General features: G+C 40.1%; 1 pseudogene; it reads right to left on the minus strand.

Annotated features, from left to right (window-relative positions):
• Positions 1-27,969, minus strand: part of LOC139731128 (uncharacterized) — a 75,003-nt pseudogene that overhangs the window by 3,230 nt on the left and 43,804 nt on the right.

The raw sequence follows: 27,969 nt of genomic DNA on the forward strand, positions 1-27,969 counted from the left end.
GGCGGAGTCATCTAAATCTAAAATTTTGCCTATTCCATAGACCCCTTTCCCCCACCCTGGAAAGTGAGGACTGCAACATCCAACACTGACATGTGACAAGCATCTGAATGCCATTACCACTGTGAGTTTGAATTCCTGAGGTGTAGTGAAAGTTGCCGCTGGGAGACGTCTCCGTCGAGTTGCCCCCGGGGCTAGGGGTGCTGGTCCCACTCGGGCTGGTCATGTCTGCCGGCAGCTGCTGGTGCTGCTGTTGTGAATGAAGTTGTTGCTGTTGCTGCTGTGGTAGTACACTTAATTGTTGTTGCTGCTGCTGCTGCTGCTGTTGCTGTTGTTGGTGCATGGCAGGGTGCTGGTCCACAACTACCATGCCTCCACCGGCCCCGACCCCCATCACAGTGGTGCCGGCCGTGCCCCCGCTGTACACCTTTGCGCCCGCGCAGAGAGGGCCTCCCGAGGGAGATGGAATGATACCGTTTGGGATGGATGTTAGCTGCGGACTTGAGGATTCCTGGAGAGAAAAGTCAGGAGGGATGTGGTTAGCACCAGGCTGTGTTTCACAAAGAATTTAAGTCAAACTCAAAAGTTAAGTTTGACTTAAAATCAAGGTATGCCACTGGTTTCTCTTTTTGTTTTATCTAATATTTTCATAATCCACTTCAACTTGTTATCAAAATTGAGAGAAAAAAAACCCTTTGTCCCTTATTTCATTTTGTTAATTATTGTAGATCTGAAAAAGTCTGCAAAATTTTCATTCTTATATGACAGTTAGAATATTATTGAAGTCACACATAGCCTACCATAATTTTACGTTGAATTCAAAATTGAAGTTCGACTTGAATTCTTCGTGAAACATCCCCAGGTGTTAGACTCCTATTTCTCAGAATCTTTGGAACAAATCCTTCTTTTCTTTTCTCTTTTTTGCTCAATACTTTAATAGGGATGCAAAATAACAAAAACAAACACACCTTTTATTTCAGATTTTTTGGAGAAAACATATAAATGCCAACAGATGAAATTCAAAAAAGATCAATGTGTAATATTTCAGAGCAACATTTTACTTCTCACAGGACAGTGCTCACACACCTTTCTATCCTTACTGCCTGAGAATTGCACATGTGAGTTTGCTCCCATTTTGAAATTTCTACGAAATACAGCACAACAGAGCCAAAAGACATCCCTACTTCCACCCCCCAATAAGAAAACAACAACCAGTATTTTATGAAACTGCATACATATTCAGCCATTTGCTTTTTGCTTCTAACTTGTGAAACAGGCTAGATGAGGGCTCGATTGAATTCATCAAACGAGTGAAGATAAGAATCCTAATTTCACATTTTGGCTAATCACAAGATTTCCATCTGCAGCTTTTGGGCAGACAGGCAGTCACGCAGTTCATACTGGACATCAAGGTTAGGGAGGAGGGAAGGATACAGACAGAATCCACCTACTGGTCTGAGGACTGGACTGGGCGAGCTCCTCATGCTGGGTATCACACCCTGCTCTTGCACAATGATGGTGTCTCCCTGAACTGTGCCTATCTGTACTGTTTGCTGCGTGGCGGTGCGGGGAAGGCCGCCCCCAGACGCCTTGCGCGTCCTCGAGGTCTGCCGCTCCAGCCCCTTGCCCCCCGAGCCGCTCTTTGTCCTCGACTTGACGTTCATCTTGCGGTCCTGGAGCTGCAGGGCTCCAATGTTTCCGATCATCACGGGTGTGCTGCCCACCGCGTTGATGATCGGTAATGTCACGTTGGCGATGGTGGGTTGCACCGATCCCCCACCACCGCCCGCCACACTGTTGGCGTTCGTGTCAATGTTTGTCACCACAAATCTCAGGTTCTTCAGGAGGTGTCCTTGCATCTCCGCGACGCTGGTGTTGGGATCCATGTTGATGACGTCCACCGGCTGGAGTCCGTTGCCACCGACGACGGTGTACGTCGTCGGGGCGATGGCCAGTGGCATGGAGCTGTTGGAGGAGACTGCCAGGATGTTGTGCACAATGTTGCTGGCCGAGCTGCTCTGAATGATTGCCGGAGACACGTTCGTCACTCCTCCGCTCCCGCTTTTCCTGCGGACCTTGGCGTTCTTCACAGTCTGAAGCACATGGCCCTCGTTGCCCTTCTCCACCTTGCTCCCTTTTGACTTTTTGCTCTTACTGCTGGCCGCACTCGACTTGGACGACTTGGCGTTGGGCGCCACAGAATGCAGCACACTGGCGTCAACGTGAGAGTTTGTGAGCTTGGGAGGCACTGAGGTGGCATTGCCGTTCCTGGCAAGATTTGGTAGAACTGCTGATTCCTGAGTGTAACACATTTTCCTGGAGATGGAAAAGCAACAACAACAGGTGAAGCATGACATGAGCTTACCTCCTTTTTATCAATTTCTTGCAGTTAAAAAAAAAATAATCATACATATAACAGGGCTTGACACAAACCTTTTTCTCTGGTAGCCGGTTTGGGCCACTAAAATCTTTGAATTTGGAATGTTGGTGACTCGCAACAAAAGAAAATATACAGTTTCATTTTGAATTTATGCTGCCAGATCAGGCCACCAAATATACCCTTTTTGGAAATTTGGTGGCCTGACATCAAATTTTTATTGGCCCTGGGGGCCATCGGGCAACTCTTATGTTCAGCCCTGTATATAACATAAGATATACATGTATGTGACAAGAAGGGAAGGCATCCTGCACGAAATCAAATTTAAACCAACTCATCAGTGTGGGTAATAATGATGTTGAGGACAGCCAGTGGAAGGCCCCAGGGTTAAAATCCGGAGGAGAAAGCTGATGGGAGCGCGTATAAAGGTTAATGTTAACAGAGACAAGAGATGCATCGAGGAAACAGACTGGGGGGGGGGGGTGTTTCATAAAGCTGTTCTTAAAGTTACTAACGACTTAAGAATGACAGGTGATCAGTTCTTGTGCTGAACTATTTAAATTCTGATAAGTATAGCACATCAGAACATGTTCCAGTTGTTCTTAAGTCATTCGTAACTTTAAGAACAGCTTTATGAAACACCCCCTGTATAAGATGAGATGCAAGACCTGTTTACACAAGAGATTGTAAAGTTGAATTGTAGATGGGGTTTTTTTTTTTGGGGGGGTGGGGTTATGATTTGGGAAGGAGTGGTTTGTTCTTCATTTTATGTTGTTCTTTATTTAACGAGGCATATGACCTCAGGATGAATATCTAAAAGGATTGGGTGGGGTAGAGGGAAGACATATCATGATTGGGGATGACGAAATAATGATTTGGAAGGAAGCTCATGACCGTGTCAGCACATGGCTGAATGCCGCTGAAAACAGAGAGGGCGCACTCACTTTAGAGGAGGTGGTTTGAGTTGTCTTTCCAGGAGGCCAGCCAGAGCGGCTCGGAGGTGGTCCTGCTTCCTGCTAAGCACCGTCATCCCTCGCTCTGTTCGCTTCGAGCCATACGTACACATCTGGATTAAACAAAACAAAAGATGAAATTTCCAGTTTGCTGAAACCAGGCATGTGTGTGAGTATGTGATTGTAAGTCACCTATGAGAAATCTAGTAGCATTGCACCACCACTATCCCATATCAATAATACTACTGTAAGTTTAAGGGCACACTTCATTCAAGCAAAGTTGCTGTGATGCTCTGATAAATACATGGTAAATCCAAAACATTGAGTAAATCATGAGGGGGTTTCAGGTTATTAGGGTACGAAAATGATCAAACTTTCCTCGATGGTCTCATCATATCTAAGTCTGAAGTGCTTCACATTCTTTTTGTGGACTTGAGATTGGCAGAAAATGGCATCCCAGGCACTGAAACTGCTCCTGAAGATAAGCTGTAATGTATCACGTGGTGAAGTAAGCTGTGGGCTGAACATGTATTCAGTAAGTTTGGAGGAACACACACACTACAGCTCCACCACAACATGTCAACAACAAGGGAAGGATATGCAGAGGTCAAAGAAGCAGAGACCTCCCCCTCTCTCTGTCTCACACACACACACTCACATACATACACGATCTCTCTCTCAGGTAGGATGCCTCAATAGGGGCGAAGCCTCAAAAGGGGCGATGGAAACTCACTGCGAAAGGTCTCGGGTGCTGGTGAGTACAGGGGAAGTCCCACCTCTCACCACCATCCTTCCTGTCCCCGCCCTGGGACACGCCCCTCTGGTGGGTGGGAGACGGATGGTGCTCCTGCCGCCGGAGAGGGGCGGGGTTCTGCGAGGTGTCCGGGGGTACAACCACCACCGGGGAGAGTGCCGAGCCCTCACCCACAGGGTGCGCTGATGAAGGCGGGGTGGATATCGTATGTGACCGTCTGAAGGGAAGCAAAATACATGTATATCCATAAAATTATATGAACAATGTAACAGAGATTGTTGAAATAAATATTTCTCTGATCTTCAAGTGATTCTGCATCAGTATGTGCGTCACCAGAAAGAATATTAATATAGTGTGACGTCGAATCAACATTGTCATTCATTTACAAGCTTTTTTATCTCTGGTGTTTCTTGGTTAAGAGACATATGATGCCTCTTGATAAGATGCAACCAACGAATTGGATTACAAGACATTGCAGAATAACACAAAAAATCAGTTCACAAGAAAACCTGTTCAGTATATATTTTGGAGAGACATTCTAAACGAAAGCTCATCACACATCGCAGGAAAACACTTAGTTAACTTAGTTAGTTAACTTCTGTCAAATTTCATTTGCTTGACTTCAGCACCAGACAAATCTACATTTGCTTATTTTTAACCGGTTGAGGACGGGCTGATATTGCTACAACACGCATTTCCCATAGGCACCTGCCCGAGTATACTCTGGACTCGTCTTCAACGGGTTATTTTGATTACAAGAACCCTACAAACCTACAAACCTACAAATTGTAGCTAGTAAAGGTAGGAAAGCCTGACCCCTGTGTAAAACCTACTTGAGAGAGTGGGAGGACTCCACGGAGGATGCTGACCCCACACTGGAGAGGACGGGCACCGTAGGGGTGCCTCCCAGCTTCTGAGGACACAGAGCATCCGAGCCAGTGGTCCCCTCAGACCCCGCCCCTGACTGCGACGTCGAGAGCTGGGTGCCCGCCCCGCCCCCAAGGTTATTGCTGAGAGTCGTGGTCGTGGCGGTTGTGCTGGTGGCAACTGTCGTCGTCGTTGCGATGGACGTTGGGTTGCCTCCGGCCGCAGCAGCTGCTTTTGCAGCAGCGAGCGCCTGGGAGCGCGCCTTGTGTTCTGCCAGGAGCTCATTGAATGGGAGCCGCCGCCCTGTAACTGCCCTCCGCAGTGAGAGAGAGTGTGTCTGAAAATTGGAATGAATTGTGTATTTTGATTAATGATTATGATAATAATAATAATAATAATAATAATAATAATATGATACCATGCATCACAAACCAACAAAAATTATGCGCCCTGATTTTACGCGAGGACTCAAATTAGGTGAAATGGGTCAACTTAGTCAGTCTTAATTTTTTTAAATTTTCTGAAAGAACAATATTTTTCTTCTACATGATTCTATAGCATGGGATCATAAAACAAATGGGAAATTGAGTTTTTGCAGTTTTTCAAGATTTTCTTTTTTTAGAATAGTGAGATTAGGTACGTCTTAGTGAGCCCTTTTCATTTCTTAAAAACCCTTTACACACTCCTCCCTTTCGACCCTGATTACTTTTGAAAGGATGGTGTTACTGCAATTTAAGTTGGTTGATTAGTCATGAATAGCAGCTGCTTAAAGGGGATGGCTAGTAACTGAACAGTTAACTGATCGTTAACGGGCCGTTAACGATTGCCCCATCACTGTACAGGCATGCTAACCTGGAAACATTAAACTGCACATTACTTGAATATGAGGCCATTCTGAAGCAAATCATTTTCACACAACAGTAGATATATAATGTACTCTTCAATGAATCCCACAAGGATTGGAACAATCATCTCCAGCATTCCCACCGATTCCCACTGATCAGTTACTAGCCATCCCCTTTAATGAGTGAGAAAGTTTTCAACTCAATCAACTATACATCACTATAAAGCTTAGAGTTTGCTTTTTCAGAATCTGCCCATGTCTGGTGACTTTTTTGGTGGTTTTGTGATGGAGGACCACATATGGTCTTCTTCATCCAGGGTAGCATCTTTAGTGTTGGTTGACACTGTTCTACCACAGAGCCCTGCCATCATGTTACTGTAGCATTACCTGGTACCCATTTATACTGTATGTCCCCCCCCCCCCAAAAAAAAAGAAATAAATTACAACGGGACCCTCCGCAATAATACCTTTAAAAATAGTGACTCAATCCACACACAATTTCCAGGTCTGAAACTATAACTTATGACTGACATCTTACAGTAAACCCTATCCGCTTTTCTTCAGCAGTCAAAGAGAAATGAGGATCTTTGTACAACATGTCAGGAATCCCTTCCCTCCAAGTTCTGTCTAGTGTGTTCACACACTGATGCAGTTCCAAGAGCATCCAAGTGCTGAACTTGGAAGAAACAGACCCATGACATGCTTTACAATGATCCACATTTCTCTGTGACCACTTGACCAAATTGAATGGGGTTTTCTGCAAAATATAGGTAAGATGTTAGATTTTTACACCCTGAACATGCAGACAGTTTAATCATATTGAAAATAATCAATTTAGAAATCCAATTGTATTTTATTCTTTTGAGGGGGAGGGGACAAACTGTACACCTGGGTTGAGAGAGAAATGGTGGGTAAAAACGTCTTGTCAAAGGATGTAGGCACTTTTTTTAACTCAGGACTTGCAATTGGAAGTCACAAATCTTTTCCACTATGCCACAGGTGCCCCCATCATCAAATTGGTGGATGTGACAAGCAATGTCCATCAATTTCTGGCATTAGTTTCACAAATGCAGGATGACTGTACAGAATCAGACTACATGAGGGTGTAGATATGCAGCACTGAACAAAGAAATGGAGCATTCGCAAATTACAACGAATCCAGAAAAAAAAAGAATAATCATGAATTGCCATTTGTGTTGAATATCACAAACATACAAGGCAATAAAATTTGAGCAAACATAAAAGTTTGAATGTATTATTCCCTCATTGTATTAAATGTAAGACAGCACAGGCCAACACAAAGGGTAAATGTCAATTTTCTTTGACTTTTACTTCTCTTCTTACATTTCTTGTTGTTGTTGTTTTTTCTCTCATCATATAAGTGATGCTTTATTTAACATTATCTTTGCTATCTCACTGCACAATTTTGTAATTCTATAACTGAGAGTTATACTTGAGTGCTGCTACTGTGGTAACATCTTCATTCTGTACTTTCAGTATCACTGATCTAACTGAGATTGTGACTTTGCACCTGTAGAAGCAAAAATAAACTTTCAACTTCCAACCGTGTATATCATGTATACTATGGAAAAAAAAGAAGACGAGAGGATCTCTCAGTCTGAAGAGGTTGAACGAGACAAAATGGCTGACCTTGCACGTGAGGGACCTCGTACAATGTCTTGAATGTTCATCACTCCATACACCGCAATGTTTGTCTGGGTCATATCGTCGATCTGTCAGAGGGGGAAAAAAATATATAATGAAGTCAAGGTTGATACCACATACATTAATATGATATGACGTCAAATGATATGATGGTTGCAATATGTACATTTAGGTTTAGCCTGAATGCAGACACATGCCAGTCCGGATTTTCACACACTATTGTTTTTTCGAAAATGAATATACATTATCCACACATGGAACCAATAATTGGTATACATACAAACTTTACATCAGACTGAATTCCTGTTCTTATGTACAATCATTAACTGTTGTAGTGTGGATTGGACCCACATTTTCCTTTTCTTTTTCTCTTCAAAGGGTACCATTTTCTTTTCTTTTCTTTTTTTTCTCTCACAAATTGTAGATCTTTCTTTTTCTTCAAGTCAGACAATTGCATCTTCTGTAAATGCAAACCACAAAGCAGCATCATACCAGTAGATGTACAAGAGTGTCATGCAGAAATATGAATAATATGACCATATATGTCATGTCCGTAATGAGGCTGTCGAGAGAACGTGTTTCGACAGACAATCCATCTAATAAAATGTATGTGCTTCAGGCTAACTAAATTCAGACTGAAATAGCTCTAACTGGCCACAGACAGCGGCGGGCAGTGCCGAGCATTAGCCCACATGGCAGTAGCTATTCATGAGCAAGCACCATTACACCCATAGGGAAGTCATCTACACACACTTTCAGTTCCCCCAATGACCTTTGATTGTAACTATCCATCATATGGGCATCAGCTACATGTAATAGTTTGTCAAATATCCGGCCATCTGAGAAATAATGACCACTAGATGCTCCTTCTGGATACTTCATGTGTAGAAATCACCCCAAGGTATAAAGCATGGACGCTGAGGCTATTTAGAGTCGTATGTTTCAGGAAGTAACACTGTCATCAAAGCAAGTTCGCACACAGAGAATACAACCCTACAAGCACGCATACATGTACAGTATGTCCTCAAAAAAAGTACAATCAGATTTTCGCATTGATAACACCCAATATGATTAGATTGTCTACATGTTACTATCTTTGCTCTATTTTGCAGAAAACCCCATTCAATTTGGTTAAGTGGTCACAGAGAAATGTGGATTGTTGTAAAGCATGTCATGAGTCTGATTCTTCCAAGTTTAGCACTTGGATGCTCTTGTGTGTGAACACAATAGACAGAACTTGGAGGGAAGAGATTCCTGACATGCTATACAAAATTCCTCATTTCTCTTTGACCATTGAAGCAAATCGAATGGGATTTTCTGTAAGACGTGGGCAATGAGTTACAGTTTCGTACCCCGAAATTGTATTTGGATTGATTCACTATTTTTAAAGTTATCATTGCGGAAGGTCCCGTTGTAATTTTTTGGGAACATACGGTATGTTGCACTTTTATAGTTTTTTTTCCGCCTTTTTCAAGTAGTTGTGTTGGGAGAAGTAGCAATAGTACAATTTGTACTTCAAAGTTGCATCCCAGCTCAATACATCAATGGCAAACCCATAATTCATTTGCAAACACAGATTTTTATCCACTTATTGTGGCCATTGACTTAGGATTTTAGTTTCACATATGGTACATTTCACAGAAGCTTGTTGGAGTGCACTTGGATACTAATCCTGAACAGGTTCATCAACCAATGGAAAACAAGGTACCCTCATATTCAATCACTTACACGACATATGTTCAGTGATTAAAAATACTGCAATTACCATTGCTGCTCATAAAAATTTGCACTTTATAAAGTGCAGGCATCTATCAAAGAGCCCCATCATCATTTTCATAATGGGATGACATTTTAAAACAAAGTGCATTCTTGCAAATTCTGGATTCTGTGCACCACAGACATCATTGCAGATGTCAAATTTAATGAGATAATGTTGCCTCAGGCTGTCCACTCAAACATGCCCACGCAGATGCATAAGTGTGGGACTGAGAGATGTCGAACTTCTTACGTTGCAGTCTTCAGGCAGTCTCCTGCAAATCTAAATCTCACCAAGATGCACATATTTGATGTCTTTCTGTTGACAAGTTCTGCAAAATGCTAAACTGCAGGTAATATATTTGGTGCATCCACTCTCTAAGAGGTCTCAAATGAAAGCATGCAAGGTTTAAGATGTTACACCAGCATGCCGGCAAGCTTCTGACAGTAAAGCACAATCTTAATATACCTGCTTTAGATTTTATAGAATTTATACTTGCCCACAGTGCAACTGACACATGTAATGTTGGTGATTTTTTATTTTTTTTTATTTTTTTTATTTTTTGGTGTGTCCCTTGACAAAGCATCACACTACAGTTCTGTACCAAAGAATACTGTACACATCATATATTTGGGTGGTTTTTTTTTTTTTTTTTTTGGTGAATTATGCAAGTTGGGTGCTTTTTGTGAATTTCAAAACACATGAAAATATCAAGTCTGATACCAATATGAATGTGACATGCACATGTATGTTTCTCCATACACACTCCATACTCCACGATTACGAATTTAGACACCAGCAAAATTGTTGAGAAGTCCCAATACGATAAGAATTAGAACAGCTATGATACAGTGTATATGGCATGGTATGTTGGGTATAATAAACATGCATTCAAAAACAACTCAACCCGGGTATGACATCAGAATCATATACCGGTACATAATTTATTTGCTTCAATGCTTTGGTTGTGAAGCTAATATTAACCTGTTCCATACTGAATTCTGAAATGCCCATAGACTTAATAGGCAAGCCACCAGATTCCCGTACGGAACAGGTTGAGTATGCAAACTCTGGTCTTTATAAAACAAAACTACAAAGTATAGCAGAAAATGATTTAGGTAGTCATTTCTTGATGGAAATTCATTTTCTTATAAATTGCCACTTTTCGAGATTTGAAAGCACATAGACCAGTGTTGGGTGATGGAGCTGCATGCTGAGAACTGACCAAATATTGATGAAAGATAATGAAATTATCAGTGGGATAATCAAGTCAGTTAACATAGCTGCTTGTGGGTAGTCCATCATAGCTGCACTGGGTAAACGACAACTATGGCTACATGATCAAAACAGACCATCATACACATAGTATCAATATGGAAATGACCACATACCTTTTTTTTTCTCTCTTTTTTTAAAGGTATTCCTAATGCTTAGATGGCACAATCTACATGTATGCTGCAACTGCTATTTAATAATGGTTTACAGTTATCTTACAAAATGTCATCCTCACCTCAACATCAATACAGATTTAAAACTAATTCCAACCCATACTTGTGACATGATGCACCGTGCACTGCACGTAGGTCTGAGCTCCCACAAATGCCACTAACAGCAAATGATCTGTGTTGGACAACCAGTATATAAGCCACAGCCACCAGTAGAGGAAGTTATTCATTAGTGGGAACAATTGCTCCCTACGAGACTGACACTTGGACCGAGCCATTCTCCAATCCATCAGAGACGCTCCGCCACTGTGCAGCACCGCATGCATGGTAAGTCGATTATTGTGAGACAGTGCCATGTCACGCTGGGGTCAATGACCTCCAGTGCCCTACTGCCATGCATGCTCTGGTACTAAAGGAGGAAATGGCTTTTCACATTTATATTGCACTTTCTCACTGGCAGATTAAGTTTTGCCATGAAAGACTCAATCAAAGAATACAGGTTTGATGGGCAGAACTATGTTTAGTTGGAGCATTATTCTCGGAAATAAATTTTATGTAAACTGGCAACCTTAAAAGAAAGGTCAAGTGTCTAACAATAATCAATCCTTGATAAAAAGCTACATACTGATGAAAAAAATAGATCCTTTAAAGTCTACAGTTGTTGAAGAAATACAAAAAAAATTTTCAACAGCACTCTTTTCTAAATTTTCCTTTCAACAGGAAAAAAAAAAGACCCGCAATATTTTTCCCCAAAATATTACATTGCATTAAAATTATATTTTGTCATGGAAACAACAAACTTGACACGGATACAAAATTGAGGTCAATATCAAAGTTCATTGATTCAGCTGGAAAAAAAAAGGCAAACTGTGCATACATTGTCTTTTGTTTCGCTGCCGATAGTTTGCAATGTGACACAAATGAACAATAACACTATAACTGCTCATTCGTGGTATATTGGTGAAGCGCAATCATATCATAATAGAATGGCCATACAACGTATGTACATGTAGCACAGGGCCTGAAACCCAGGATACAATAATCTCTGCTCTAATGGCTGTTTGTCCAATGAAACATGCCAGTTTTGGCTATCAGAATACCAGGTTTATTGTATATAGGATTTTTTTTCCATTATCGCTTTTCTCAATTTCTGCTCTTCCCTTTTTTTTTTTTACAAAATCAACAAACCCTGAAAGAATTCATAAAAAGCAATCTAAATGTTAAACTAAACTGCACCTCAGCTAGATGACTAGTGAGCCACAGCCCTTATTTTCTCTCTAGTCCTTTTCAGGGACACTCAAAGTCAACTATATACTACTTTACTAACTTTTGCACACTACTTTCCTTTTTTTTTTTTACTCACTTAAAACACCCCCATCAAGACCTTGCAGTTATTTCCTTTGGTAACCTGGGAGCCTTTGTCCCATCATTCAAATTGTACTCACAAAACCCAAAGATATGTCAAGAATGTTGCAAACCCTTCAAGACAAAAAGCATGCGAGCGTTCAGAGACGTGTAGCGACCCCTTCCCGATTCTGAGCGACACTGATGCTGACAAAAAAATACAACAAGGTAGCTAACTGAACTTTCAGATGAATCTCATTCAATCCCAAACTGTCGAGCAAGTGAACAACACTCTGCTTGAAGGCATCATAACACTGATTGAGTTGTCCCTTTAACAATGTCTCTCCACACTTTCCACATACTAGCTTTATCCCGCCTGACAGAATGGCATCACGTATTCCCTCGTAGCTACCTTGTTCATTGTTCCTGCATGACCTTGATACAGACATGAAAAGAGCTATTCTCAGCCATCGTTTCCTTATTATTTCAAGATGCCGAGAGAAGACATAAGCTACGTGAGGAATGTCGGTTGGTTTCCGGTTTGTTTTCCGAGAAATTTTCATCCATGACCCGACAGACGCGACACAACACCAGTGTTTTTTGCAGACCAACACGAGAATCACTCACACACTGCAGTCATCATTATAAAACTGTCATTACAGATGATGTGACAAAAAAACTTACTTCACAGTTGAAGCTTCCGTCACAGTGTAAGTGCATGAAAAGCACTCCATTTCAATTTACCGTCTGACTTCCCCCTCAAAAGAGTAAATAAATACTGTACTAGCACATTATTCAAAATCATTACTTCAATCCCCAGAACAACAAAATCAGGTCACGGTGTTTCTGTATGTGAGTCTTAGGCTGCTGCTACATGCAATCAGTTCTTGCTTTCTTTTTCAGCCCTAACACTGCATGAAAAATTCCCTCTTTCCAACATGATCGTATACAGATCTATTCTGAGCCCTTTGTAAAATTTTGTTTATTTGCAAGAGATGGCATTTAAATGTCTTTGTATCCCCCTTCAGAGATCAGGGCCCTGTTGCATAAAACCCTTACCACTGGACTTACCGCTCCTTTCTAGCGGTAAGTCTTCAAATCAGCGGTAAATTTTATAATCCTTGATGCTAATTGGCTGTGATGCCTAATTTTGACGGTAGTTACCATTGAAATTCAATGGTAAGTTTTATGCAACGGGCCCCAGATCTATCTTAAATGTATACATTGTCTAATCTTACAAAATTTGTTCTGTTTTGATGTACCCTGTAACTTCACATTGTTTGTCTTCTGAAAGGCATCTTTTTAGTAAAGCAGTGTTTGACATTGAAGACATACTGTAAAAACGTTTATTTTTGCGAGGGTGTAATTTTTCTGGATCACTGTTGGGTTGCAAAGTTAACAACACACAAAAATATTGCCACAAGCAAGGGTTTGTACTAGTCAGTTATCTCTGTACACTTGCAACAGCTTTGGTATCAAATCTTGAAATCAACATCTCACCCTGTCTGTGACCTCATTTGCAAAAAATATCTGTACGTGAAAATAACTGCTTTTACAGCAGTCAATTTCCATAAAGACTGGAAGTAGAGTACTCCGCAGACTGAGTAAAAATTATGTCTGGAAACATTCGCAATGTTAGGCAACTTTGCGCCAAAAGAAAGCAGCATAGATTCCACGTCCTATTCTAGGACAGCCACAGCTTAGTAGATTTTTCAGAGTGTCCTCAAGGCATTTACAGCATTGCAATTCATCATGAAACTAACAAGAAACAAAATATGCAGTAGAGTAAAAGTGGAAATTTTTGTATATTTCAAACAAGAAAAAACTAGCACAAAAATAAAAGCACGAAAATTTTTCTGCTACACATAAACACTATTTTATGTTTTGATTTTGCAGAATCAAAAACATGCACAATTTATCTTACCAGCCCCAGCAAGAAAACTTACTCACACTAGAAAAATATCCACTTTTACAGTATTTCTCCATGGATATTGAATCATTTAAAGTTACTACAAAAAATCTGCACACCATGCCTTACAAAGAAGTAGTAACATATGAACACTAGGAGCACCATGGCCTAATATTACAAGGCAAAATGTTGAATCGGTGGTGCGAACAAATACGCATCCACTTCCACTACACAAGAGTAGTCACTAGAGCAACATTCTCGCTGAGCCACTGTAGCACGGACACGATTTGCGGGCAGGCTATACGTGGAATAAGCCTGGTATTCCCCATAAGGCCAAAAAGAAAAAATTGTTGCATTGGCGTAACCCGCCCGACCCTAAAAATTCCGCCGACCGCATGTTTTTTTATTATTTTTTTTTGCTATCGATATCAAATATCTTGTTGATTGCGATCGCACAAACCCGAAAGTGGAAACAGCTCTGGGGATATCGGATGTACGAGGGAGTGATCTAGCGCCTCGCATAAGCCTTCCTTGATCAGTACGTCATCTGTTTCCAACACGGACGCGTACTCTAACAAGATTTATTCAGTGTATACGTAGCATTCAGACTGCAATGTATTGTGCACAGTTTTGCCATAGGTTTCTTGTGTGGAGAACTTACACGAATCTGTATATGTGGGACTGTAATAGAGATCGCCGTGTGCGATGAAAAGATCGTACATATGGGTCAATTTGCATCTATCTTATCTAAGTCAAAATAGTAAAATATGAAGTGAAAACACTCAGGATAGGGATTTCAACATCTTTAAATTCTGTGAAGGGGTATAATTGCAGTAATATCGGTCTCATAAATGATTTGTAGAATAGATGAACACAGCACATTCGGTGCAGCAGTTGTAACTGTTTACTGAGCTGAGCGCGAGTTTTACACGTAAAATGCAGGTAGCAAAAAAAAAAAAAAAAAAAAAATCCGCCCGACCGACCCTATTTGAAAATCTCATGTTACGCCAATGCAACAATTTATTTTTTTTGGGCCTAATTGTAAGTCCCCAATTCATGCATACAAACAGACACAATGCAAAAAAAACCCCCAAAATATGCCGCATATGATCACACACAGAGAAACCTGAATTTGGTGGGCAAGCAGCAGTGAACACATGCTTGAGTGATTTTCCTTTACTGATGCACTTTTCAGCTCTGGTGCTTTTTTTCTCCTTCACCAGTTCTTGCAAACAGCAGACCACTCTAGTGAAAAATCCTTGCTATGTATAATAATAACTATCACAGGGATAACAGTGTCTACAACAAGTGATCTTTAGTCATGTGGCAAATCCTAACAAATGTGTGAAAATGTTGACAACAGTAAGCTATAAGAGAATAAACAAATTCAAGCATCTATCAGTATGCCAGTGGTTCAGTTTGATATCGCAAAGTATTTTGGAATTGAACCTAGTTTCAATGAGTGAAGCAAATATTTGTTGTGGTATATAAACCTTGTACTGTTGCCGTTTTGTTCATTTGGTCCTACATTAAAAACCCAAACTGTATTAATGACAGTAAAGCATTAGCTGCACACATGCATGTATAACTTACAGACTAGTTATATTCTTGTGCATGCACACACAATAGTTGTGACTGGGTGCACGCAGGGGCAAGTGATAAATTGTTCTACAAATTGATTGCCTTTTATCATACATAGTTAGAGAGTGTCAACATGCCAAATGATTGCAAAAATGATGTCTTTTTGTGGAGTCGGCAGAAATATTTTTGATGAAAATAATAGTGATATATTTGTTTTACGAAAAAGTATACAGATCTGTCATATAACAATGCCAAAGCTCTTGCCCGGCGTGACCAGATACAGTGCACTCCCATTGTGACAAACACAGTTATAATGAAATTTTGAATACCACGAAGTAAAATTTCAGGTGCCAAAATTATCGCCTATATATCTTTGTATACTTTAGATGTTCGACTATAACAAAAGTTTGATAACGAAAGAAAATTTCCGGTTGTTGGGGGGGGGGGTGTTTCATAAAGCTGATCGTAAAGTTACGAACAACTTTTGAGCGACTGGTGATCAGTTCTTGTGCTGAATTAAGGAAATTCTGATAAGTATAGCACATCAGAACTGATTACCAGTCGCTTGAAAGTTGTTTGGTAACTTTACGAACAGCTTTATGAAACAGGGCCCTGGACCTGTAAATGTCCGTGATAACTCTCACCTTTGCAAGGTACATTCTTGTCCGACTTGACGGTGTTGGCCTTCTTCTTCTTGCTGGACGACTTTGGGGTGGCAGCTTGGGCGGGGGATAATGACGGGGCAGGGGGCGGAGTCGGGGTGGGATTCGTTGGGGTGCTGGATACCGGTGGGCACGCCTGGATTGGGGTGTAGCCAGCACTGGAGTGGCTGATGCAGACAAGACCCGTCTGGTCTGCTGAGAGCTTCTCTAGCGTAACTCGCGGCACGCTGTCACCAACGGCTAGTGGGATGATATGCGACTATGGGGGGAGGCAAGGGGACAAAGAAAAAAAAAATTGAGAAATATTATGTTAATTTACAAATTGTTTTCAAATGTGTACACCAATGAAACTCAATAATTCTTTTAAATCTCCATGCAAAATTGCACGTCAAGCTGCTTGCTGCAAAGTAGTCTTCTCAATTGCGCAGCTCATAATGAAATATTACATACCGATACACACATAATATAGTAGACTGGATACTAGATTTGAATTTTTGTAACAAGTCTAAAATCATCCTCACTCACCAAATCACATCACATGGCCTTTTGCAGGCGGGGAAACCTCCCAAATATAGATACCCTGTATCACTATCAAAATATGCCTGTAGTGACCTTAATCACTCCATATGACAAGGCAATGTTACATGTACATCACATTTAAAAACTGCATCAACAGAGCAGCTATGTGTGATATATATCATACATAATGCAGCTCATAGTTATACTCTTACTCTTAAGTTTTACTTTTTGGAAGTGACAATATTTTCACTGCTGATAATCTATGGACAGAGATGGGTCGTTCTAATAAATCACTTCTTTAAAGAATCTATCCAAGATTCATTTCATCAAACATATAATTTATACAATATGGCATATAATACACATCTGATCATGCAAATATAGTTTATATAATGTATATAATAGTATACATTGTGTAAACGAAACAGTAAAAATCATTCCTGAATACAGTGAAAACATAATTATGCTAAACAAAATTACTATTCATTGGTTTATTCCAATTTTGGACATTTGAACCAAGAGTGACATGGGTTTCACAACCTTCACCAAAGATTCATTTGCTAGGTTTTATTGCAGCATAATTCCCTAAAGGTAGCATGCTACAATGTACACAATGATTGTCTCTCTTAAAACTATTGCACACAACGTACATCACGTAAATTGTGATCTGCTACCACTGACGTAATCAAAATATTCTAGCAATGTGTCTCGGGTACTGTAAAACAGTAGTCCAGTCAAGTGTAAGACAAGCATCAACACACTTATTTTGCATAAATACACACGTGGATATGCAAGAACTTTCCTTACTTCTTTCTTCCTTCAACATGACTTCACGAACATTGTTTACTCTACTCTAGAGCCTAGCAGCCATGTGACAGCATACAGGAACCCTTTTTTAAAAGATAATCGAGCAATAACCTCCTAGTCTATCAAATGTCATTACCATCAAACATTGTTCTTGAGATACACCTTTGGTTAATAGCGTGATAGGATGTTTATCTGTCCTAGCGTCTTTAATGCTTGGGCTTAGGAGTGCGTGCACGCAACATCCGGCCCACTGAAAAAAAAGGAGCCTTACACTGTACTACAATGTACGTGTGAAAATAGAGGGGAGGATGAGGCCAGACATCATATAGTGGCACACATAAAAATTAATGGCTGCTTGCAAAATGGGGTCTGCTTGATCACAAGTTTAAGATCGTTTGTGTAAGAGATCATACAATATAAGAGACCAAAGGGGTGGGGAGGAAGGAGGGGTGGGGGAGAAGGAGGGGTGAGGGAGAGGGGGAATGAGTTCTTTATATAAAATCTTGAATGTACCGGTATATTGAATGAAACCAAATCCAGACTGTGTAGTAGTAAGAGCCACGATGGGACGAAAGATATCATACTTTGAGTTTCAAGTCTGACATGGAGTGCAGAATGAAGATAGAATAAAATGCTAACTTCAGAAGAGGCACTTGAAAAGAAAGAACTAGAAAAAAAAAAAGCTGCTTACTCTGCTCTGTGCCATGGAATAAGACACCTTTAAGGAGATGACTCAATATCTCTTTGTGACTAACATCATACCATGAAAGCAGATTTGCAATTGTCCCTAACAATTGGGCTGCATTAATGACATCATATGAAAGAATAAACATGTGTAAATAACAATGCACTATCGTCCATTCATTGAGAAACAAACTCATCATTTTTGTCGTCTTATACTAGTGTACTACTGACAAGTCAAATGATCGAGCCTGCTCGGCAGCGGAATAATGTGTATACATGTACACATGTGTACCATGTCTGGTGTGTCAGTTTTGACAAACTACATTGAGTGTCAATGCACGACTCTGAACGGCGCATTAGCATGTAATGAATGCAGCCAGCGTAATTTGATCGCAATAGCGAGGAAACAGTGCATGACTTGTGAACTGCCCCATGGGTCAATCATTTGATTAACTTCTGGTCTGCTGGCAAATGGCTCCGGATTAGGCACCACAATGGCAGTTCTTAAAGGTGGCAGGTTCCCGGGGATGAGATGGCACTTGCCCGCCAACAAAAAATGGGAAAGTTCATGCTACCATGGCAACCAAAAGCCCCAAACAAGTATATCCTAATGAAAGAAACATATCTCCAGAGGAGGGTTCCAGAGTTAAAATGCACAGTAGCAATCTATTACACATTTTGATTTTTATCCTAATCAAAGAAACTCTCTAAGACAACACTGTCTTGGATGGTGATAACAAGGAGGTTTAAGAGTTGGAGTTCCAACTGGCTGTAATTATTCAAACAGTTGTCAGATTTCTATTGATGTACAAAAGAATTTCACAGGTGCATTTGTGCCTTTGATGATCAATGTTCGACGCCGCCGTCTTGCTGAGCAACTGGAAGATTTATTTTGAATGTTAACATAATGTTGGCCATATTTTGCTTATTCATTCATTAAATGAAATGAAATTTCACTTTATAATGATAAACATGTAAAATAAAAGTCAATCCCATCCAGAAATTTGCGCAAAAGTATAAATCAGAGCTGTATCATGTGAAAATGTTTAAAACTGTACCATCCTGGAAAGCTGGTTTTATCACTTTTCCACTTAATTTCCACAAATGAAACTAATAATATGCAACAATCTTCAAGTATAATTCTTTATTGATGGATATATCAGATTAGTGCCCGGGTATGCCCAGTCGAGTAATTTTCATCTTTATTTCAGCATTTTTTTTGGGTGCAATTTCTATTCGCGCATCCTCGTGTCTGTACCATCTACCTTTTATAAGAAGGGATGGCGAAAAGTAATTACCATCACAAAGACATATCTTCCTTAGAAAGTGGCTGGTGATTATGCAATGAGACACAAGTCAATTGTCTTCTTATCTGGGTGGCAGATCCTGTTTGGCACATGCCTCATATAATTTTGAGCGGTGGCATCAAACATCTAGCAAAGGAAATAAGACGGTTGTGACTCCATTCTCTTGAACCTCCTTGGTAATAAGTAACATTTAATAGACATTTTTGTCTAATAAACGTCATTCTTCTGACAGAAGTAACAAGAAGATGCCTCAAAAAATTCCAGGAATATCAGAGTACTAGCATAATATTTACATTTCTTACGGCTTCATGCAACACTGTGCTTTCCAGGTGTCTGGGAATATCAGAGTTGACTCCCAATAAAAATATGCCTTTCCATCAGCTGCAACCCTCTTTGAAATTTTGTCACATTTTTTACTCCAGCTACATGAATGTATATCACAATTTGAGTACAAGGGAGTCTTAACACAGTCTGTACATGACAAAATCTGTTTATCTTTTCCTTATTCTTTTACTTCTTCTTCTTCCTCTTCTTTTGTTTTCAACCTTGGGGAATATACTTCATGTATGAATAATGCCGATCGAATACCCATCAGAAATCCTAGAATGGCTGCTGGAGCCAGGGCACAAAACCAAAATCAACAGCCATGCACACTATATCAATTTCCCACCCAAGAATCTCGGCCAAGAGAAGCACAACAGACATCACGTTTAACAGATTCAACACTGCTGGAGCCCCAAGTTTTGAAATTAATGTAGGTGTTCGGGCACTTGCTCTGTGCAGACTTTCATGTATATGCCAACCTCTTCTCTCTCCTTCCCCCCCCCCCCCCCTTTCTTTGTTGTAATGCAATGTTATGCCAACATTGCATGGCATATAGAATTTAACAAAATAACATCTTTATTCTTCTTTGTCTGGGGAAGACTTCTACTCAATTAAGGAGACTTACACCCCATATAAAACACATGCATGTTGGTTACTGGTTGACTGTTTGAATTCAAGAAAACTGCTTCTGTTTAGAATCATTTTTTCCCCCTGGTTTCTGGAATCTTGTTGGAATCTACCCCCGACTCTAATCCTAAGGCTTTAAACACAACATTCGTCACAATCATGAGCAAGCCTTGAGCCACTCACTATCTATAAAGGCAATAGCCTAAATGAGAGGAGAAGGTCAGAACCCATATCGCGACCTCACTTGGGTTTTATTCTCACGGTCAGACATCGAGTATTTAGTGGTGGCTGGAGTTAAAAAAATATAGCGATCAGTGCACAATCGGCAAATTTTTTAGATGAAATTATCTACTTTTCTATCATAATTGGTTTCAAAAAGTCCATGAAACTGTCAGATATGGTACAAATTAACATTTACTTTCTGACAGACAGCCACAAGAAATGTTATTGATAAATTACGTAAAGGAATGGTAGATCGAGGATTTTGGAAGCCTATGCAGTGTCGTCTAGATTCCTACACTGTATGCATGTGCATGCATGAACAGCATTCACACCGATTCACTCTCCAGGCTAGCTTGGCACATGTATTGTACAGGCGAGCTGTCTGTTTGCACTCCAGCTATACCGTAAGTGATGTCTGCCTGATAATAATACCATTATCTAAATTCAAACCATTTTGGAGAAAGCAGGCCCATACTGCCAGCTCTACTGCAGCAAAACTTGCAGTAAAAGAGTACCGATACATCATGCTAGATGAACTCTGTCTTTAATCTGTCTTTAATCATAGCATCAACACAACTGACATTTGTTACATTCTGTGTTTCCTTTGCATTTATTCTCCACATTTTCAGACAAGATACAACACAGCTACGAAGTATTTTCACTCCGCATCTCACTCAAAAGGCATAAATGGATACTTGTCTTGTTTGAAATTTCTGTATGCTTGTTACATATTGTGCAGTGGTAATATTACACAATTACACATCTGTTTCTTATGTAAAAAACATTCCTTACACCACACACATGCTTAATACAAACCGTTGAAATTGAAGTAGAAAGGCTCTCGGCTGCAGTAAACGGCACCGGCATTGTCTGGACAGGCGGTGATGCTAACACAACTTCCACAGTATCCCCGCAAGCTGCATAGTTTGTGTCAATAGAGGGCTCTGTCCTGTTCACAAGTGCCTCCTCCTCCTCTTGGGACACTTGGATAGAGAGCTCCTGCGAGAGGTCCGTGGTTTGCTGCGAGAGAGAGTCCACGCCCCTTAGCGAGGGCGAGCTCAAGAGTACTGTATTGACCGGCGAGGGTGTCGCTGAGAGTACGTCGTGATGCGAAGCCAGCGAGGGCGCCCTCACAGGTATGTGCGGCTCGTGCGGCGGTGGGGGAGAGGTGCTGTGCGGCTGCCGCAGGTGCGTCTCGGGCTGCCTCATGGGGCTGACGTCGAGAGAGGGGTCGGCAGCGATGAGGTCAGGCACACTTTGTGTCCGCTGGCTCCGGGGCGTGTGCAGCTCCGGCGAAGGCGAGTCTGCCACCTGCGGGTACGACACAATGTGGGGGTGAGAGTTTGACCGCGATGGCGGTCTCGCTACTGTTCGGTCTCTGTTTTCCGATGTGCACGCATTATCTGCTTATTGCAGCTGGGTGACGGCGTGTCCCCGAGAGGAGCTGGAATGGGCAGTGGGGGCAGTGGTCCGTCCGGAGGTTTTCCATGCCGAAACTCTGAAAGCAGCAAAAGATTAGTGAAAGAAACTGGTGACAGGGGAGGTCATAGATATCATGAACAATTATACAGACAAAGTCGTTGCTTTTTTCTTTTATGACTCTTTGCAGTTTGATTCATTTCAGGTGCACTTTGCATCAACAACAACAAAAATAACAGGTAAAAATACTGTCCGACAAAGTCCAATCAATAAAGGCTGGTTTGACTGAGAACAGCACCCGAATGTAGAGCGTCACATCCACCAGCAAATCCTCTGCACTAAGCCAAGCAAACAGGAACCACCACTTCAACCACAAGATCATGTCTATCATGCATCCCCTACTGAGTACTAAACTTAGTTGAAGCCAACATTTACAACAACAACAAAATACACTGCTTTAATTGAAACTACCATCACACAAGCTACCCCAACCTAAAGACTGCACGATGAAACTTATTTTCATATTTCCACAGTTGTCACTATGGCTTTCACATCTTCACAGAAACAATACACACTGTTAATAATATCAACTGGCAACGGTCCAACAGTCCCAGATCGGCAAAAATCACTGTCATGAGCCAGTAGCCTTTCAGGAATTGCCAAATTTACTGGCCCGACATGACCGGTAAAGAAAAATAACATTGTCGGGGCCAGTAGGAAAAAAAAAAAAGATTATTATCATTACGTTTTTAATTGCAGCTGATTGACAAATTTCCCTATAACATCATAAATAAGCACTGAATTAATCAGTGTCAATTAAGTCAACACAAGAATTACATGAACTTGAAGGGCCAGAAGATTTTAAGTTTGGACCAGTAAAAAATGGAAAACTGGGTATCTTTTGGTCCTACAGGGATAGGTCAGACCAGTAGAAAAAAAAATGGTTAATAATAATAATACGCCGTATATGTATAGCGGCATATCACAAAGTGTGCAGCCCTGCCATATGTTTTTTAAACGACAAGAAACAATAAAATGCCTTTAACTCTGACCTTCTGTCTAAGAGTCACTTCATTCAGACTCAAATCCTTGTTTGAATTTGTGAAAATCAGTCAAGTTATAATCACTAGTCTGGGATGAAAGTGGAAAGCCACCACTCAGCCGCTTATTGTACAGTTCTAAAGGGATGGTTTAAATCCCTTACATATTCTAATGTTTGTTTACATTCTGTGATTCAATATTTTTAAGTGACAGCTGGCACAAAGTCTTCTCTGCAAGCCTGGAGAAGATCCTCCCTTGAGAGATAATAATGTATTATTAGATATTTATGGCTTCCACCAAATTGGGGAAAGGGGGGGGCAGGAATGGTTTACTGCATTATCTGGCCAGCCACAACGTTAAGATTTCCCTCATTAGCACAAGATTTCATAAGAGGCATTCCAAGATATTCACACATTTCTCAAGTTCTCCATTTCTCTCTCATTATTTCTCTCGGTTTCCCCACACCACTGGCCAAATGATGTCACACTTTTCTCAAGGCGTTTGAGATCCCTGGACCTTGCATCTCCGCCTCTGAAAATACCCGTCTCAATGGCACGCACAGGTCTGTCTGGAAAGAGGCAACATCTGTCATTGATCCAACATTTCCCTTTCACAGCTGACTGATGCTCCAAGAAGGTTTTCATGGGAGAAAGACATCAGAAGATTATTAAAAAAAGGAGAAAAACTGACCATATTGGGCCACTTGACCTCTGACCCCTGATTCCCTAGAGCCTTTAAAACTCATCATCTCATCATCTCATAACCTGAAGACACCTCTTCTTTCATGCATCAACCCTCATCTCATGACTCCCTCTTCTCTGTTTCTCTATCCATATGATTTGGCAGTTATGTCTGTGATGCTTACCAACGTCCATGGAATCCGAGTGTCATGCAGTTTACGTACAGTGTAGGATCTACATTGTACAAGTATCTCATCTCACAGTCACAGTTTAGTTTACACATTTTCCTGCACACATCAGTGGGACCGGGAGGTACATTTTGTACACCCGCTTTCCACTGGTCACAGACACCAACCATTCATCACACATTAATACACTGATGTACCACAACAAATAACAATTTCTGAAAACACATCATTTTTCTGTTGTCGTCCCCAGTGCACACACATCATAACAAACACTATCCAAGCTTTGCCAATCACACACAGTGACAGTCACACACACATTCACAGACACACACACCCCCTTTACACCAAGAAAGAAAATGATTTATTACACCTGCCTCACATTTCTTTCTTCTTGTTGCTTTTCAGTTTCTATCGAACTGCTCAGCCATTAAGAAGAGCCATTGTGGCCATGAAAGCCAAGAATCCTGCATGTAAAATTGACTCAGTAAATTGAACAGGAGAACCTTTGTAATAGGGGGCATCACTCTGTGGACGTATTTGATGTCAAGAATTGCTACATGTGACGGGGAAGTATGCATCTTGCAGATCAAAATCACCACAAAGCGGTCCACAAATGGTCATCTCTTTTACATTAATTGTCTCTTCAGAAGTCATCTTCTGATGATATCAGAGTACATGGGAAACAGGCCTGGCTCAGTTTCTGCTCAAATGGGCCATAATAGCTACATTGTTACAGATGCTGAGGTTTCTGTACCTTTCATTTGTTTTGATTTTTATTCATTTTATTGAACATCAATTAGAAATGGCACTACATTATTCTAGTTTCACTAGGAAATGAAAACTGATATTATTTCTTTTCTTCTTTTATTGGCAGAGTTGATACACATTTTTTGTTACTAGTTGCACATAACAAAAGCACATAATCATCTACAAGATTGACAAAGCTGGTTCTGTAAAGATCAGTCTACTGTAAAGCGACATATCTTAACGGCGTGAGATTTTTGTAAATTGGAGCTGACATTCTGTTACATGGCATGAAATTTTTATGAATTGCAAATGGCATTCAATGTACATTATATACTTGCATATGCATGTACTTGTATATAGTGTATAAGAACTTTTGCGTGCATTTCATTTTCGCATATCTTGGCTCTCACGAAATTCGCAAAAATCAAAATGTACGTAAACATTTCTGGTTTTACAGTAAATATTCCATACTATTTGCATAACATGCATATACTTCTAGTAGTACTGGAATTTTATTAATTGAGTTACCTGTAACTTCAAATATGATTTCCAGAAGAGCTTCACACAGTGTTTCTATTTACAAATCCTAAAAGTCCAACATGATGTGCTACCTTAAGTTTAAAGGCATTATTAACTATTTGCAGATCATGGAACAAAAACCCAGCTTTAGTGCTTCAAAATAGTTCCAAAATGTGAGTTGGGATAGAAACAACCAATGTAAAAATGTTAATCAGTATATTCAAAGTTAAGTATTGTTAAATATGCAAAATGTGAATAATAGTAAAATAATGAAATTGTTTCTAGAATAAGCCATCTACAGCTATGCTTTATTGAGAAAAATTGTAATATCTCCTTATATTTCAGGCTTTATTGCAAAATTTTATACAGTAGGATATTTTGTGATACAACTGACCCACAAATATGCATCAAATTTGATAATTTGAGCATTTTTAAAATCACTGCTCCCAATGGTAAACAGTACCTTTAAACAGCATTTTGAAATACCAGTACTTGTAATTTGCAGCTACACTGTAAGACCTGTACTTGTGTTCTCTTTATGTTTACTGTGTAGAATTATTGAATCATTTTATAGAGTATCTACATGTCCAACATGTATGTACATGGCATGCAATTCAGTCTTGGCGCTGCTCGTACCATTTTTGTTTGACCAGAATGAATTTCTATCTATCTATAACTCTATAGACAGCCATGCTCACATATAATGATGAAATTAAAAGATAGGTGGTCATATCAACAGACATCTTCTTTTGTTATTGTGGAAGAAATATCACCCTTTTAACAATAGCTGGTTCATTACTTTGTTCTATCACTTCTAGAACAACTGTCATGGCAACAGCTTTTACCCTTTAAGAATTACTGCTAGTTGCCATGGTTACTGCTTTTGTTGTCAGATACGATTTTGGTGCATCTTGCGGCTTTACAGCCAAGAGGCCATGATTTGGCAGCAGTGTCGACTCAACGCAACAAATGATGACAAACGCTCCCCTGCGTACGTGGGCGTTTGATTTACGATTAATGTGCTGGTGCATTTAATGTTCACATATAATTGCCCACATGTACCTCTGGAGGTGTGTGTGTGCATAATTGACACATTAAAGTGCACTTTGTAATGGCACTCGGCAAAAGATTGATCCAATGATTCTACGTAAAGATAGGCTACATACAAAAATATGTCCATTGTACCTTTTTTTTTCTCAATGTGATCTTAGACACAAATCATTCCAGTCATGGATAATCTTAGCTGTCAGTCCCCCCCCCCCCTAAAAAAAAAAGGAGAAGTTTTCTGCTTTAAATCTATCAACAATAAAAAGGGAGAAGTTTTCTGCTTTAAATCTATCAACAATGAAAAGGCTTTGTTATTTGGGTAATATTATAAGTGACAAGAAATGTGAATGCCATTCGAGCAGAAATTTTGATGTTGTTGATTTTCATATCCAGTGAAGTTACATGAGTCTCAATGTTTTTAATTTCACAGTTGACAAGTTGCTAGCTATATGAATTCAAGAGAAATCTATTAACTACTGAATCAGATTTAATAATTGCTGAGCACTCTCAAATTCAGATTAATGCGTTCTTACATCAAGTTGATTGTACTGCAACTGATTGACAAATTGGCCTTCATCGACATAACTAAGCACCAATTATTTAGTGTTTTAGTAGCTGCCATGATTTTTTAAAAATTCATGATAAAAATTGTATCATGAAAAAAAAAAATGTTTCTGTCATGGCTACAACTAAAACACTGAATAATCAGTGCATACCCGTGTCGATAAAGAACAATTTGTCGATCAGTTGCTCTCAAATTGCATGACAAGAACAATATTTCCTGAATGCAAAATGCTTGACATTTACACTCTCATCACCTTCTCGATCAGCGCCGGCAGCAACATGTGTGGATACAATGTGAATATCATTTTGAAACAATGTTTAAGATACAACAGGGTTAATGTGAGAGGGTCTCACACAAGTATCTCGTCACTGCTTTGATAGACAATGCCACTTAAATGCACCATCTACCAACACTTGCAGTACACTGTATATATTTAACATCATCTTAATGTGTTACACCCACTCTAATGAGGCTAGTAAGGGATGCTCCAGGGGCAGTATGAAGGAAATATAAAAGCAGCATATCTGAACTATAAACTACCTACAATGTATCTCCTTCAGCAGTCAAACTGAAATTGAAAATCAACTTATTCTAATGTCAAGTGACATCTTCTGACAACAACCACAACAAAATGTGCTTCGCTGATCAGTCACCAAATAACTGCATCGTTTATATGTATGAAATAAAGGAAAGTGATTTTGTACATTATGCATGCAATTGTTGTGATTGAATACTTTCAGTGTTTCAACATGAGCAGCACAATAAAAAGATCTCTTATCGCTGTATATACAGCTGTACACTCGTATGCGTTTAAATTAAGTGTAAATTTGTACCAAATATCCGTAATGTATGCCGCCTTCAAATTGAAGACTGCAGCAATAACTTGGCCGAAACCTTTTGTCCTTGTGCCATAAAAGGTTTCCTTACTCTTATTAAATGCAAGCTGCCTCCTCATATAAAAGAACTTCCAGTCGACAATAGTGACTGCTGACAAACGAGCATGAAGACATGCAACACGGCACTGCACACCACTCACAAAGAAGTTGGCGGTCAATACCAAGTGGACAGTAACTGACCAAATTACCACCACACTGATTGACCTGTCTCAATGATTTCACT

This window comes from Diadema antillarum, unplaced genomic scaffold (genome assembly GCF_040938485.1).
Source record: "Diadema antillarum isolate AM-2024a unplaced genomic scaffold, OU_Dant_1.0 seq00000358_RagTag, whole genome shotgun sequence".
NCBI classification, from domain to species: Eukaryota; Metazoa; Echinodermata; class Echinoidea; order Diadematoida; family Diadematidae; genus Diadema; species Diadema antillarum.